Raw genomic sequence first — 15,522 nt, 5'->3', positions numbered from 1 at the left:
GTCTCCCCTAAAGACACTCACTGCCCACAAGCTCTTGCTTTCCCACCAGAAAGCTGGATTCCCTGGGGGTTTAATGACAATCCCCCTAACTGGAGGCTTGTGGCCATTGTTTCCCCCTTAGAGCTTCAAAGGAAAATATTGGTATTGTGCAAAATATTTAGTGCACATGTGAAAGGACATTTATTTATTATTTATTCAATGCCTTTGTATTTTAACAGTTCATCTTCAGAGAAGCTAGCAGGATGGTTGGCAGTCCCTGCATTTTGCTAGAGTGTTTCTCTCTGGCTCCGTCCACATGTGTATATATACACATATGTATATATACACATATGCATGCATACATAGATTTGAGCTTGTGTTTAAGTAAGATTTACCTGCAAATGTTCATATCTCTTCTTCAATCACTTGAGTAGAGTTTAAGGACATCATTCTACTTCACCCTATGGACTTTAGCCTGTACTTCACCCTATAGTCTATAGACTTTCTCCCAAATAGTCTATAGACTTTAGACTTTCCCCCAAATAGTCTATAGACTTTAGACTTTCCCCCAAATAGTTTATAGACTGTAGACTTTCCCCCAAATAGTCTATAGACTATAGACTTTCCCCCAAATAGTCTATAGACTGTAGACTTTCCCCCAAATAGTCTATAGACTATAGACTTTCCCCCAAATAGTCTATAGACTGTAGACTTTCCCCCAAATAGTCTATAGACTGTAGACTTTCCCCCAAATAGTCTATAGACTATAGACTTTCCCCCAAATAGGACTTTCCCCTAAAATACCCATAACATCATTATTTTTACCTAAGAAGTAAGCAATAATTTCACAAAAACATTGGAAATACTCAAACTTTTTTTGGATCTGTATCCTATTAGATTCATTAGGTCTCTTTAAGTTCTTTCTTGTTTAAAATTTTTTCAGATTACATCTATCTGTGTATCTATCTATATCTATCTATCTATTTATCTATCTATCTATCATCTGACAATCTATCATCTACCTATCTACCCATCTATCATCTATCATCTGTTATCTAGTGTGTATGTGTGTATACACTCACACACATGCCAGTGGAGGTAAAAAGGTAACTTGGGAAATTCGGGTCTCCTCTTTCATTGTGTATGTCCCAGGGATTGAACTCAGGTCATCAGGCCTGTGGGCAAGTACCTTTACTTTGTGGAGCCATCTCTCCTGCCCTCTTTTAGGCCTTTGAATGCAGTATGTCCTTCTGCCTATTTTCAGTCTCATCTGTGAATTGGGGCTGGGAGACAGCGCCATGTTGTTAGTTCATCCTCTCCCTTCTTACTAATCTGAGAAGTTTGTGTTAAGCACTCAGCAGCTTGCTCCTCTCCGCTGCTCTGAAGAGAGCTGGCCCTTACCAGGCTTTCTTCCTGGGTTTTGTAACCTAGTGAGAATCCGGAGATGGGTTTAGGGCTGTTACAGACTAGAAATGTTCAGCAGGCATTGATTCTGGGGCTTCTAACAGACCAAGGTTCCTTCCGGTGTCCTTCTTCCCAAGCCGGTAATGCTGAGACTTGAGGATCTTGGAAGGATGTGGGAAGACAGAAAGGGGCTTTCTAAAAAGTACTATTGTGGTCGTGCATTGGGTTTTCTTCAGTCTTTACAGACACCAATCAACATTACATCCTTTTACTGGTTTCTTCACAGGGTGGATTCCTAAATGTGACCTTTCTCCTTGAGATATCTAGTCCTCAGGAACAACCCATACTTAGTCCTTTCTCTTCAGAGGAGAAAATATTGTTTTAAAAATGATAAGTGGCGCTGGTTACCATGAGGAAAGGACATGAGGCACAAGTCACAACAAAACCCAGTATCAGAGCTTTATTAGGAGGAGGGTGGGGGACAAAAGAACCAGACCTGGGGAAGAAGCACATGCAGAGAGAGAGAGAGAGAGAGAGAGAGAGAGAGAGAGAGAGAGAGAGAGCACACAGAGGGGGGGAGGAGAAGGGGGGCAGGAGAGAACAAAGAAGAGAAGGAGGAGTCTGTGTCTGGCTTTTTAAGGATTCCTGTGAACATGGGCAGGTGGGCTTATGGAGCTACATCATGCATGCACTGATTGCTTGACCACACAGGACGCCCATAATCATCAGCGTGCACTGATGGCGTAAGACACAAGCCCTCTTGCTTAGCTGCTGAACTGCCCATGTGTGGCGGTGCAGCTGGAGTGGTGACAGAATCCTAACAGAAAATATTAATGTTCATAGGAGGAAAAGCTTTCTTCTGGCTCTGTTCTGATGCTTTAGAATATCTGAAAAAGGATTTTAGCAGATCAGAGGTCTATGATCCAAATCAGGATACTTCTGATGGGGCAATATTTATAGAGAATGTGACTTAATAGTGAATTTGGGTATTTAGTCCAGGGCAGTAGACTTAAGCCAGAACAGTATGTTAGTTGGCGCTCTTACCCTGCGAGAAAATGTCCCGAACATGACAAGACCACAGAAGAGTTTTTATTAAAAGAGGATAGACGGTGTGATAGGCCTGGGTGAAACACACATGTGGTTAAGGGGACAAGAAGAAAATCATGCAAGATGGCGCCGGCTTTATAAAGGTTGGGATGCGCATGTGTATAGGAACTCATGTGGCTACTCCATGCATGCGTGTAGATTACATGGCCACATGTGGAGTCCTAGCCACGTGAGATGTTTGACCTGGAAATGGCTATTTTGAACCGGAAATAACTAGGCGGTCCGCTGGGCAAGCCCAAAGGTGTGGACATATTGTGATTTCCTATCACAGTATCTGGCAACCTGAGACTAATTCTTGCCTTGGTGGCTTTATACCCTGCTACTGGCTCTGCCAATGATCTTGTTCATGTGAATAAATGTAGGAGGTTCAGAGCTCTTTGTGCTCACCTGTGAGCACTAGGGAAGCCTGGAACGTCACACACATAGGGCTGTTCCTTCAAGGCAAGGAATCCAACACCTATTATTTGCCCAGAAAGCTGGAAGTGGAAGTGCTCTCTAACCTGGTGACCTGTGTGACTAGAGACTTCTGGCTCCAGATCCCCCCAAAACCCTAAGCACAAATTTGTTTCTCTCAGTAAATCTACTGAACCTATCTTTATGTATTTTACAAACAGTTTCAATGCAGTACTTCTGATGCATATTTAGCTTATTTTGTTCCTCAAAGAAATTTATGTATGCTTTGTTGTGTGTGTGGGATTGAGTTAATTATCAGAAGAATACTTTTCACTAAATTGCCCTGTGCTTAAATATGCCTAAAATAAACCGTTCAGCATTAGACTCCTAAAGTTTGAGCCAGCACCAGCTACTGGGTCATGTTGAGCCAAACTGCCTTCTTGCCTCCTGTGGCTCATTTTTTTTGCAGCCCGTTAAGGACAGAAAGACACTCAAAAGTAAAACTATAAATAAATGGAGATAGAAAATGTATGCGTGAATCCTGCCCTACAACAAAGGCAATTTAATTGGGCTTAACCTAAAAAAGAAGATGCCTGTAGAGATTTCAAATTTTTGATCTGTTTGCTATTTCTTTCTCTACCTGGTAAATCCATTGATGGCAAGAAACATTCAGTTTTTATTCTATTATTTATTTTTTGTTAACCTTTTTTTCACCTGTTCATCCAGCTCTCATTGAATGCCTATAACTTGTGGGTGTGCTGCTGGAGTCGCATGGGGAGAGAACTTAAAAATACTGTGACATACTTGTGTCCTTTTCTCCTGTTCCAGCTAGAATTTATCTATGAATAGAGAAGCACATGCTTATTGTTTATGTTGGGAAAACCCTCCAAAATGCACCTTAACATACAAAGTCATCTTGTTAACATTATTTGAACCTTCACAGCTGATACCTCTGGATAGACATATGTCCCCTCTGCACCTCTTTCATATATTTAAAAGATCTACATGTCCAAAGATTTTTGTTTATGAGAAGGTTGTGGTCTATCAGGAGAATGGCATAGAAGTGTGCTAGACATCACAGGTCACAGATTGTGCCAGCACACAGCACTGATGAGCTACGAAGGAGGCAGTGGCCCCTTCTACATTCATGGTTGAAATGACCTAAAGATTATTGATAAAGAAAGCAAGGAGGCTGTTGCTACCACATGGTGGTCTCAAAAACTGTATTGGGCTAGAGAGATGGCTCAGTGGTTAAGAGCGCATATTACTCTTGCAGAGAACTGACCATCAGTCCTTAGCACCCATGTTGGATGACTCACAACTACCTGTGACTCCAGGCCTAGGCTTCTTCTGGCCTCTGCAGGAACTGCGCTTGCATGCACCATCCTCCCACAAATATGTAATTAAAATAAAATAAAATCTTAAAACATAATCTTGTGTTAAGTTCTAGGTACTGTGTTAACCTCTGAGGATAAATACAAATCTGAACAATTTCTACTTCAGAAAGGTGAGTGTGACTTGAACATAAGAAGCTTTGAGGCAGCAGCCACTCATAAAGATATAAACATCACTGTGGTGAATGCAATGAAGGGTGTGTGTGAGAAACACAAGACTTCCTTCTCAAGAGAAATGGCCTTAGCAAAAATCTCTCCAAGGGAATCACATTCAACCAAAGTAAGAAGAATAGATTCAAGTTAAGCAGGAGGATGGTAGTTGGGAAATGTCTCCCTCATGCAGAAATGACTTTGTGGATGAAGAAATAGCTCTCCCAGAGGGATGGATAGTGGAGGAGGAGGACGAGGACAGGAAAGAGGGGGAGGGGGAAAGGGAGAGGGAGAAAGAAAGGAGAAATAGATAAGGATTAGAGGAATAGACAGAGAGAAGGGGTGACCCCACTGGAGGTGACATAGGGGTGATAGGTTTGTTAGGACATGAAATCTCAAGTATGATAACTAGAAAATCGTAAGCAGTTTTATAAAGCTGGAGCATGGCCATGAAGGAGGACACCATGTTGAGTTATGAGTTCATCCTATAAACAGTTGAGTGGGCATGATCAAGGATGACTTACCAAACATGAGTTTGAAAAAGAAAAATCTTAAAGATGGACAGGTTCATTGAAGGCATTAAAGTCTGGGAGATCTGGCTTATGTCCACTAAATGGATGACTAAGGCTGCCTCTAAGGCAGAGGTGTCCAATATTTTGACATTGCAGTATGACATTATGGTATACAAATATGTTCAGTCTCTTTCATAGTTGTTCTGGGACACATGAGGATCATGGGACACAGGTTGGACACACTGATTAAAGCAATGTTGTCCAGAATGGAGAGTGGAGGATTGGGTTGCTCCCACCCCCAGTAGGCACAAATATAGGGCTTCATTATTGAAAGCCACTGTAGGAAGACTATCACATGATGTGCAGGTTTCTGTCTTATGTGATGAAGATGCAGGAAGAGAAGGCACTGACTCCATTAAGGGATGGTTTATTCAGTGTGCCTCAGCCAGTGCTCAGGGCTCATGGGAGAAGCAGCCTGATGTTATGAACTAGCTGATTAGTTAGTGCTTCCTGAGCTTGGTAAGGGTCTGACTGAATATCTTTGATACGTTAACATGGCATTTATTGAGGGAATTGGAGGCATGTGAACTATTCATGAAAGGGTGTTTGCATTTTACAATTGACACTGCTTGACTTGGAATGACTCATGGTAGACTTTTTTGTATGTGTTTGAGAGACATTTGATTTTCTTAAGATTTGAAAAGACCTATTTCTGGCCTTCTTATAGGATGTTTTTGTTTGTTTGTTTTCTTTTTAAAATTAAATCTTACAATAAAGCTTGCCACATTCTGTTTTCTTTCCATTCAGTGCCCCACAAAATCCACAAGTCAACATCTGGTGTTCATTCTTCTATATAAGGACTCAACAGCAGCTAGACATAGGCTTGACATACAAAACATCTAGTTGTAATGTTCTGGTCTTGAGCTGGGTCAGCAGCTGAGAAAGACAGTGCAGTAGGGATAGCCCTGGATAATGTTATGAAGGCCACTTAGGAGAGTGCCTTTTATGGTTGAACATTCTCAGGATGTGTGGAATAGCCTATCTGCATGACATCATCCAAACCTGAGGTGGGAATGTTCTGGGGACTTAGTCGGGCATCAGGCCAAGCCAGACCACAGCACTTCTGTGTTCTTTGTCAGGCAGGAACCATGTTGGCCAGTAATGGTGGGACTTCTTCTGTGCTTCGCTTTTCAATCTCTAATCCTTGGACTCTGAACTTGGAAATCTCTTTTCCAGTTTGAGAGTCACATATTTTGAAAGCTGGAAGGTTCCTTGATGATGATCTTAACCCAAATTCCTGGGAGAATATGTCATCCACAAAGAGAATTTAAGCAATGGGGTTACTGTCCTCTGGCTGGCTGATTAGTGACCTCTCTGCCTCCCACCCCCAAACTGAACTCCTGTGGAGAATGGTCAGATCTTTAGCCTCCCTAGTCCTTTTTGTTATTTGCCAAAAGTCAGAGTCTTCTTCACTCAACAGAACCTCTTGGAAATAATCTGACTCACTGGGAAGACAACAAGTGCTTTTCTCTGGAAACTTATTTTTGTTTCTTTCCAGCTGGGTTTTCGTTCTAGCCCAGCATGACTTGCCACTATTCTGAGAACCTTTTACAGCTCAGCATGACTTCTCTCTAATGGCCTTGTTCCTAGCTGGGCACCCATGTAATGGTTCCAGCACAAACTTGTGTGCTCTGAAGCAAGCATCACCTCTAAATTCAGGAAATTACAGGTGCTAGGGACTGCTGCCAGTCTGTTTACAGGCAGTGATGCTCCAAACTCCCTCAGAAACACCTGTGTGTTCGAGGGGAACTTTGCACAGGGTCTTGAGTCTTGAAATTGTGAGCCTCATACTTTGCTAGATTTGAGTGGCTCAGTAGCTCCTAGATGTCCGTGGGTCTTGGGTGCCACTGAAGAGGAGGTGTACATGTACTTGGAGTGACAGCCCAGTGAAATGAAGGAATGGGAGATTTAAAAGGAGGTGTGAGAGGAGGGATGGGCTTGGGGCACTTAGCATTTGCCATCTGGGATTTGTGGAAAAGAATTCGGGCACCATGCCATCTGTGGGGTCCTGGCATTCTTTCCACCCTTCTGTTTCACAGTCATCACCCTGGTAGGGATGTGTGTTGAAGGATGAGGGAGGGTAGTGAGTTTGAACCCAGGTTTTTTCATTCTTTTTGCTCTGAGATGCTAAGGACCTGGCTTGCAAATTGAAAGTCTTTCTTTACGGCTGATTAGAACTGTCTTTTGAGGTAGTGATCACTGGCCTGCAAGATCTTGCTTTTGGAAAAGAGGAAGGCATTGGATAAGGGGTTATAACAATCACTTTTCTTATTGCTATGATTAAAGTATTCTGACAAAAGCAACTTAAGGAAGAAAGAGTTTATTTTGTTTCATGTTCCAGGTTATAGTTCATCATAGTGAGTAAGCCATGACCAGAGCTTGAGGCAGCTGTCGCCATGTTTCTGTAGAGGAGGGTGAATGCTGGTGCTCAGTTTGCTTCCATCTTTTTGTTCAGTTTGGGATCCCCGCCACAGAATGGTGAAGTCTACAGTGGGCGGGACTTTTCATCTTGATTAGCCTCACAAAACCCAGAATTTAACGTAACCTAGACAGTCCTGCACAGGCATGCCCAGACTTTAACCTAGACAGTCCTGCACAGGCATGCCCAGACTTTAACCTAGACAGTCCTGCACAGGCATGCCCAGAGTTTAACGCATGCAGCTTTATTTATTATCCAATGGGAGCCACACCTATTTATAGCATACAGAAAGACATCCAACAGCACTTCCCCTTTTCTGTCTAATCTAAAAGGAAGGTTTTAACTTTAACATAGTAAAACTACATATAACAAAACAGTTATCAAGCAAGAATTATAGTTACAATATCTAGTCTATCTGTATTTGGCAAAATTAAAGAAAATACTCTATCATCTTTCCTATTTTCGTGAGTCTAAAGTTTCCTATCTAATTTACCTTTATCATGATTAAGGAAAACTTTAATTATAACTATCTAGTTTTCAACTCCATCAAAGACCCCAGAAGGATATAATATTACCTGAGTAAGCAGAAAATGCATTGTAAGCAACTTTCATAATTCTAGAAATTACAGAGACATATGGCTGCCTGGACAGTCACCCAAAGTTCCTCTGTAATGTTGGGGCATACATTTTCAGCCTACAGGTCTAGAATCTCTAGTATAGCTTTCAGTGAAACAGAGAATTTGAAGGACTGTTCCACTCATTCTGGCAAAGTTCATCAGTCACTGCTCCCTGTGTCCTGTAGAATGTCTGACAGTTTTTTCTGTGAAGCAGGAACCTGAAGAACCATCTTGCCTTGCAAAGTTCACCTTCCTATGGGTCCTGCATGTCCAGATTATACAGCATCCTGTCAAGCAGTCAAAGCAAGGGCACTTTTTCACCCAGTGGCTAACTTTTGCCACAAAGAAAGCAAATTCCATAATGGGTTTCTTCAATGCCCATCATCCTCTTTGAAGTAATTAGTGCTTCCATGAGCAGACGTGTCTCATTGTCTTTAAGTTCTTAAAACATTTAAATGTCATATTCTGTAGGTCTTCGAAGTGTTTGAAGATTACCTGCCTAAGTGAAATATATCTATGTATATCTAAAAAATTTAACTAACATATAAGTTTGATTATCATAGATGACTAATTATTAATCTGTATTTCTTATTTATACATTACAATTTTAAGTGAGTTGCATAAACATAATACCTTAAACAAGAGTAGAAATATATATATGTAGTTGTAGATCTTCTCTCCAGGTTCCACCAAGCCCCCGCAGTCCCACAACCCACTTATAAAATAATCATACAGACGCCTATATTATTTAAACTGTTTGGCCATTAGTTCAGGCCTACCGTTGTCTAGCTCTTACTCTTATATTTAGCCCATTTCTACTAATCTATAGTTTGCAACATGGCTCCTGGCTTACCAGTGTCTTTATATGTTGCTTCTCATGGTGGCGGCTGGCAGTCTCTCCCCTCCTCAGCCTTCTACCTCCCACAATCCTCTTCTCTGCTTGTCCCGCCTTTTCTTCCTGCCTGGCTACTGGCCAATCAGCATTTTATTTATACAGAGTGATATCCACAGCATATATATATATATATATATATATATATATATATATATATATATATATATATAACAAAATTATCTTTAAATTTATATCAATAAACTAAAATACATAGCAATGTAAAACATTTCAAGCAAGTTGTTGGTCTTTAAAAATAGATTCAATAATCTACCCTTTCATTTTATCATATCTATATCCCCTTTTCTTCTTTAGAAAGAGGTTGCATTTATAATCAACCTAACTTACTTTAAATAAAAATAAACATTAATAAGCAATATTTCGGGAATTTGGGTGTAGCTTTCCATGCTACTTCCTGCTGATTGGAGGTGTGGCAATCTTATGTGGATCCTGAGAAAATTAAGAACTATAATTAAATCTTAGCTGTAGTAGTCTGTGAAGTTTTATCTACCTTTCATGGGGTCTTAGCTGATCAAACCATATGAGCCTGGAAGCAATCCACAGGTTCTCATCTTCTGTGGAAACAAAAGCAGAACCTCTCTTTCAAAGCAATGTATCCTTAGACACAAATTTTGAAATCAATATACCTTTAAATATACACATTGGTTTAATTTAGTAGCCCCTACATCAAATGTCTTTCTGTGGTTAAAAAATCCCAAAGACCCGCTGGGTGGTGGTGGTGGTGGTGGTGGTGGTGGAGCATGCCTTTAATCTCAGCACTCGGGAGGCAGAGCCAGGCAGATCTTTTTGAGTTCAAGGCCCCGCCTGGTCTACAGAGCAAGATCCAGGAAAGGTACAAAGCTACACAGAGAAACCCTATTTTGAAAAAACAAAACAAAACAAACAAAAATCCCAAAGACCCCAAAAAAGTGAAGTCTCCAGACTCTTTGTGTAATTTCCATCTTTCTGTGGCTTGTATTTTTTATATATTGTTTTATTTTTTAAGACTTTATTTTATTTTTATGACTATCTATACCCTTTATCTTCTCTCTCTCTCTCTCAAGCCTTATGTACATTTTTACACACATTGTAAACTGTTTAGAAGTTTATTTCATCTGAATCTGTCTTATTGTATACCTATAATCCTTTTCTGGCCAGGAGAGATTTTAAACTGCTAAGCTGAGCAATGACTTTGGCTGTTGACTCTGGCCCATTCAGCTTTCCAACATGGCAGAGGTACGTTTACTACCAGCCCTGGGAGCCATGCTCATTGCCAACTCTGGGAGCAGTGGGTCTATGCTTCCATCAAGCAGTGTGTAGCCCAGAAACCCTTTTTTGTTTTTTCTGTACTGGCAAAAGATAAATCCACCAAGCAGTTCACTGAGCAGCTTGGAGACACCTCTGTGTACTGTGGCAGGAAACTGCTACGCTGTTCTCAAGCTCAATTGCTGTAGTGTCTCTGTCCTGAGACCTGCATGAGAGACACAAACTAGGAAGCTGCTCTTATCTCCATACTAGAATCTCTTTTAAAGTTCTCTCAGGTTTCAGGTGGAAGCTCTTGCCAACACATATGGGTGCCACATATATTCACAGCATACAGAAAGACATCCCATGGCAAACCTAATCTAGACAGACCCAGACAGACATGCCCAGACTTTAACCTAATCTAGACAGTCCTGCACAGACAGGCCCAGAAGCCTGTCTCCTCAGTGATTCTAGATCCTGTCAAACTGGTAACCATGTGTGTCTTGAAGAGGTGGGGCTGTCAATCAAGGAATAAAAAGTTCCTGGATTAGTTCCTTCTCTATGGCTATGATAAAACACCCTGAAAAAAAAATCAACTTAAGGAAGAAGGGATTTATTTTGACTTACAGTTCCAGAGGAAGCAAGTCCATCATGGTGGAGGAGGCATGGCAACAGGCAGGAACAGAATGGTGGTAAGACCAGGAAGCTGGTTGATCACATTTTCATCCACACACAGGAAGTGGAGAGAGGGAGATGTGGTGGTATTGTGTTCCCCAAAATATTGTGCACCCTAATAAACTTATCTGGGGTCAGAGAACAGAACAGCTACAATATTAAACATAGAGATTAGACAGTGGTAGCACATGCCTTTCATCCTAGCATTCCAGAGCCAGAGATTCATCTGGATCTCTGTGTGTCAAGGATACAGGCAAGCATGGTGACTCACGCCTTTTATCCCAGAAAGTGAGCCTTTAATACCAGGAGTGATGGAAGAAACCAGAAAGGTATATAAGGCGTGAAGACCAGAAACTAGAAGCTTTTTTTGGCTGGTTAAGTATTCAGGCTTTTAAGAAGCAGTTCAGCTGAGATTCATTCTGGATGAGGACTGAAAGGCATCCGGTCTGAGGAAATAGGATCAGCTGAGGAATTGGCCAGGTGAGGTTAGCTGTGGCTTAGCCAGGATTTCCCTGTTGTAGGTCTGGTTGTCCTAAAACTCACTCGGTAGACCAGGCTGGCTTCGAGCAAACAGAGATCCACCTGCCTCTGCCTCTGCCGGTATTAAAGGTGTTCACCACCACTCCCAGCTCACAGACTGAGATCTTGAGGTCATAAAATGCTTAACCAAGATCTAGAAGCCTACAGAACCACAGTTCTCTCCATTCTAACATGATGAAATACTTTTGAGAAAACTTTATTGAAAGAAAGAAGAAAGAAAGAAAGAAAGAAAGAAAGAAAGAAAGAAAGAAAGAAAGAAAGAAAGAAAGAAAGAAACTGTGTTTAGGGACTGGAGAGATGGTTTAGTGGTTAAAAGCACTGTCTGCTCTTCCAGAGGACCTAGGTTCCATTCCCAGCAACCACATGGCAGCTCACAACCTTCTACAATTCCAGTTCCAGGGGATCTGACACCTTCTTCTGGCCCCTGAAGGTATCAGACATGCATGTGGTGAGCAGATACACATGCAAGCAAAACACGCATACACATAAAATAAAAAATAATAAAAATTTAAAATGGTCTTAAAATATTTTAATAGGACAAAAAAGAAGAAAAACACCAGGAAGAAGAAACTTAGTGGATGTGTTGGCTCATGCCTGTGATTCCAGCGTTCAAGAGGCTGGAGGCAGTAGGGTTGCTGTGAGTTCAAGTCTGCATGCGCTAAGTAGTTAGATTTTATCTCAAAAGTGAGAGGAGAAAGAGAGGAGGAACAAGGTACCTCACTATTTCTCATATAACTTTGAAGCATCATTTTTGAACCCATGTTTTATTGATTCTAAGACATTTTTATTTCACTCTCGAGACTACTATGTAGCCCAGACAAGCCTGCAGCTGGCAATTCTGCCCCATCCCCCCACTCCCCATTGTAGGTATATGCCCAGCAAACGTCCTCACGATGTTGAGTTTTATTTCTGGAATTCCCATTTGATTCTTTTCTAGTTCTCATACCTACTGGAATGCTCCATCTTCGCCTGCATTTTTGTCCTTTTTTTTTTTTCATCTTCAATGTATTTTGACAGTGTTTTGACGTCTCCTTCTGTTCCAACACATCAGTCTCCTTTATCTATTGCGTTGTTTGCTTATCTTGACAATGAGTTGGCTTTTCTCTGTTGTTTCAAGTAGCTTATGGTTTTCACCCAGTGTGGGACAGTGTCTGTGGAAGAGCAGTAGATAATGAAGCAATGCTGGCCACCGTTCTGTCAGTATGCTGACATGGAGGACAAGTCAGTCTCACTGAAGTTCACCAACATTAGTAGTCAGTGATGAGTTCAGGTGAAATTAGCCGAGAACTGTGGAGGCAGTAATTACGTTGGCCTGGTTGGGTCCAATGTACCAACCATCTGTGTCCAAGCTCCATCATTAGCTTTCACCTACTCTGCATGGGAAATCTTTCTTATGTTCATCTCTAGCAGTGGGAGAAACTGTGTAGGTCCTCAGTTCTCCTGGACCAGCTTGTTCTTAGGTAGCCTGATGAGTCTGGGCTTTGTGAGTCTCTTCATACAGTGGGCATGTGCCTTGTTTCTATGGGTGTTTGAAGTGGAGGGGGTTGCCTGGCCCTCCCTCTGAGGCTTTTCCTTTGTGTGAGTGCATAGACACTGGAGTTTCCCCGCTCTTCTGTTGGGCAGATGGCAAGCTTTTGCTTTTGTCCATCTCGGAGGCTAGTCCCTATGGACAGTGGGTCTGAGGAGGTAGTCTGTTCTTCTGTGTTTGAAAGCTGTGACTCACCATGAAATACAGTTCTGAGAAGAGACGGAGTCTCATTTCTGTTTCTGATGACAGGGAGCCATTCTCCAGTCTCTAACTTTGCCCTTCATCCTTCTCACGAGTACTTGCAGATCCGTGGGGAAAAGTGTAAGAGGGGTTTGTAGACTCCCAGGAACTCTATGCTGCAAAGTAGCCCACACTTGTCCTTTTAGACGTAATCCCATCAGCTGTTTCTTCCTTGCGTTTCTGATGCCCACCTTTTCCTACTATGTCCTGACAACAGAGGCAGTTCAGGTGTCCCTTTTCTCCTGCCATTTTTAACAAGTTAATTCTTATAATTGCCTTGAGACGATTGCCTTCTGATGGGCCTAAAATGAGGCTTAATTATATTAATGATAAGACCGATATTTACCATGACTCTCCATATCATACAACTGTGTGTGATTGAAAGAGTTTAAAGAATCACTTACATTAAAGGAAAATTTTGGTTGTAAATAAAAATGCCAATAAGAAATGAACAAAACTTGAAACAAAAGAAACCAATACAAATCACAACCTAGATGGGGGTGGCACACCCCTTCAATCCCAGCACTTGTGGGGTAGAGGTAGGTGGATCTCTGAGTTGGAGACGAGTCTGGTCTACAGAGGGAGTTCAGGACAACCGGGGCTACATAGAGAAACCCTGACTCAGAAAACAAAACAAAACCAACAAACAAACACAAAAATCACAACCTAAAACTTAATAGACAAACTGAAGACTCAAATCTTATTCTTTTCCTGAGTTGCAGTATTTGACATTTTTCTTTCTTGGCTTCCAGGAAATTCATGCCTACAGTGGTAAGAACACGATAGGAGAGATTATTCCTAGGTCTGGGGTAAAGGAAGAGAAAGGCTTGCTTTTTCCAACCTGAAATGTCTTTGTGGAAGGGACATCGGAAAGGACAAAGGTTGAGAATGAGACAACAGAACAGATACTACAGAAGCTCCTGGTTCCACAGAAGAGGCTTGTGAAACGAAGTGAAGGATTGCTAATGATCATGGAGCTGAGGAGTGTGCCATCCTAATTCCAGACAAAGCTTAATGATTTAAGACCATCAACATTTTCCCTGCCTCACTCCTTCCTTTGTTTGTTTGTTTTGAGACAGGGTCTCACTCTGTAGCCCAGGTTGCTCTAGAACCCATTGTTTAGCACAGACTAGTCTCTAACTTGCAGTAGTAACTGTAAGTCAGTCTCCCCAGTGCTGGGATTACAGGCATGGGCTACTACTATCCATGCTTGTTACTTCAGCTCATTCCACTAGTTCTAATAGACCCTCCCCCCAAAAAAGTCTATTAGAAATACAGAGTGTGGGCTGTGGTTGTCTGTAGTGCAGTGACAGGGCACATGCCCAGCATGCACCAGGTCCTGGGCTTGATCCTTAATGTGGGGGAGGGGTGGCAACACAAAATTTAAAAAAGGAAATGTAGCGTTGCAGATCCTCCCTCAGACCTAATGAGTCATATCCTCATTTCAAAAAACTAATGAGAGTGGTTCTTAAACACTTGAATGTTTGAGAAGCAGTATTTTACATAATCACTATTTCTATTTTTTATAGTTGCATGCACTTTTAGTAATAAGATTAAAATCCTTCATATCAAAATATTATGAAGGTAACTCTACTTGAGGATACCCCAGGGCATAAGGCACAGAATGAAAACATTTAAATGCAATTCATAGTAAAATTATTCAATTTAGCTGAACAATTATCACTGATATACACGTTTAAAGCTTTATTTTCCATAGTCTTTTGAGCTTTGTCCTTCTAGCTCTCAAAAGCTCAGCTCCTTCTTCTAACAGTGGCATTTCTGGGGCTTTCTCTTCTAAGGGATTGTAGATGAACCCACTGCTGTGGTCTGAATCTCTGTGTTACCCCCAAATGCATGTGTTGAAACCCAGTCACAAAAAGTATGGAGTTACTTAGAGATGGGAGTCTTGGGAGATGGCTAGAACATAGTGAAGCCTTCATGGATGATGTTTGTGCTCTGCTAAAGGAAGCCAGAGGGGACTCATTAACTGTGGAAGCACTGTTGCTGAGGTACTAAACACCCAATCTGATAGTACTTTACCGTGGACTTTTAATCCCTTAGAGCTCCAAGAAATGCCTATTGTTGTTGTTTAGCTGTGTAGTCTGGAGCTCACTGAGATCCTCCTACCTCTGTTTCCCAAGTGCTGGGATTTAACATGTACACCTCTACACTGATCTGTGAGAAATGCTTGTGTATTTTTGTTTTGTTTTTATAAGCTAATCTATCTACAGTATTGTGTTACAGTAGCACAACTAGATAAAGACACATGTGTATCTCTCCTCCTAAGAGTAGTTCTGCATTTTTCTCCACCCTGGTCAAGAAACAAGTTCCTGTATGAAGCCACAATTCCTGCAAAGGGCTCCCAGC

Source organism: Onychomys torridus, chromosome 16 (genome assembly GCF_903995425.1).
Source record: "Onychomys torridus chromosome 16, mOncTor1.1, whole genome shotgun sequence".
In the NCBI taxonomy this organism is placed as follows: domain Eukaryota; kingdom Metazoa; phylum Chordata; class Mammalia; order Rodentia; family Cricetidae; genus Onychomys; species Onychomys torridus.
Note: the sequence above shows the minus strand (reverse complement) of the source record.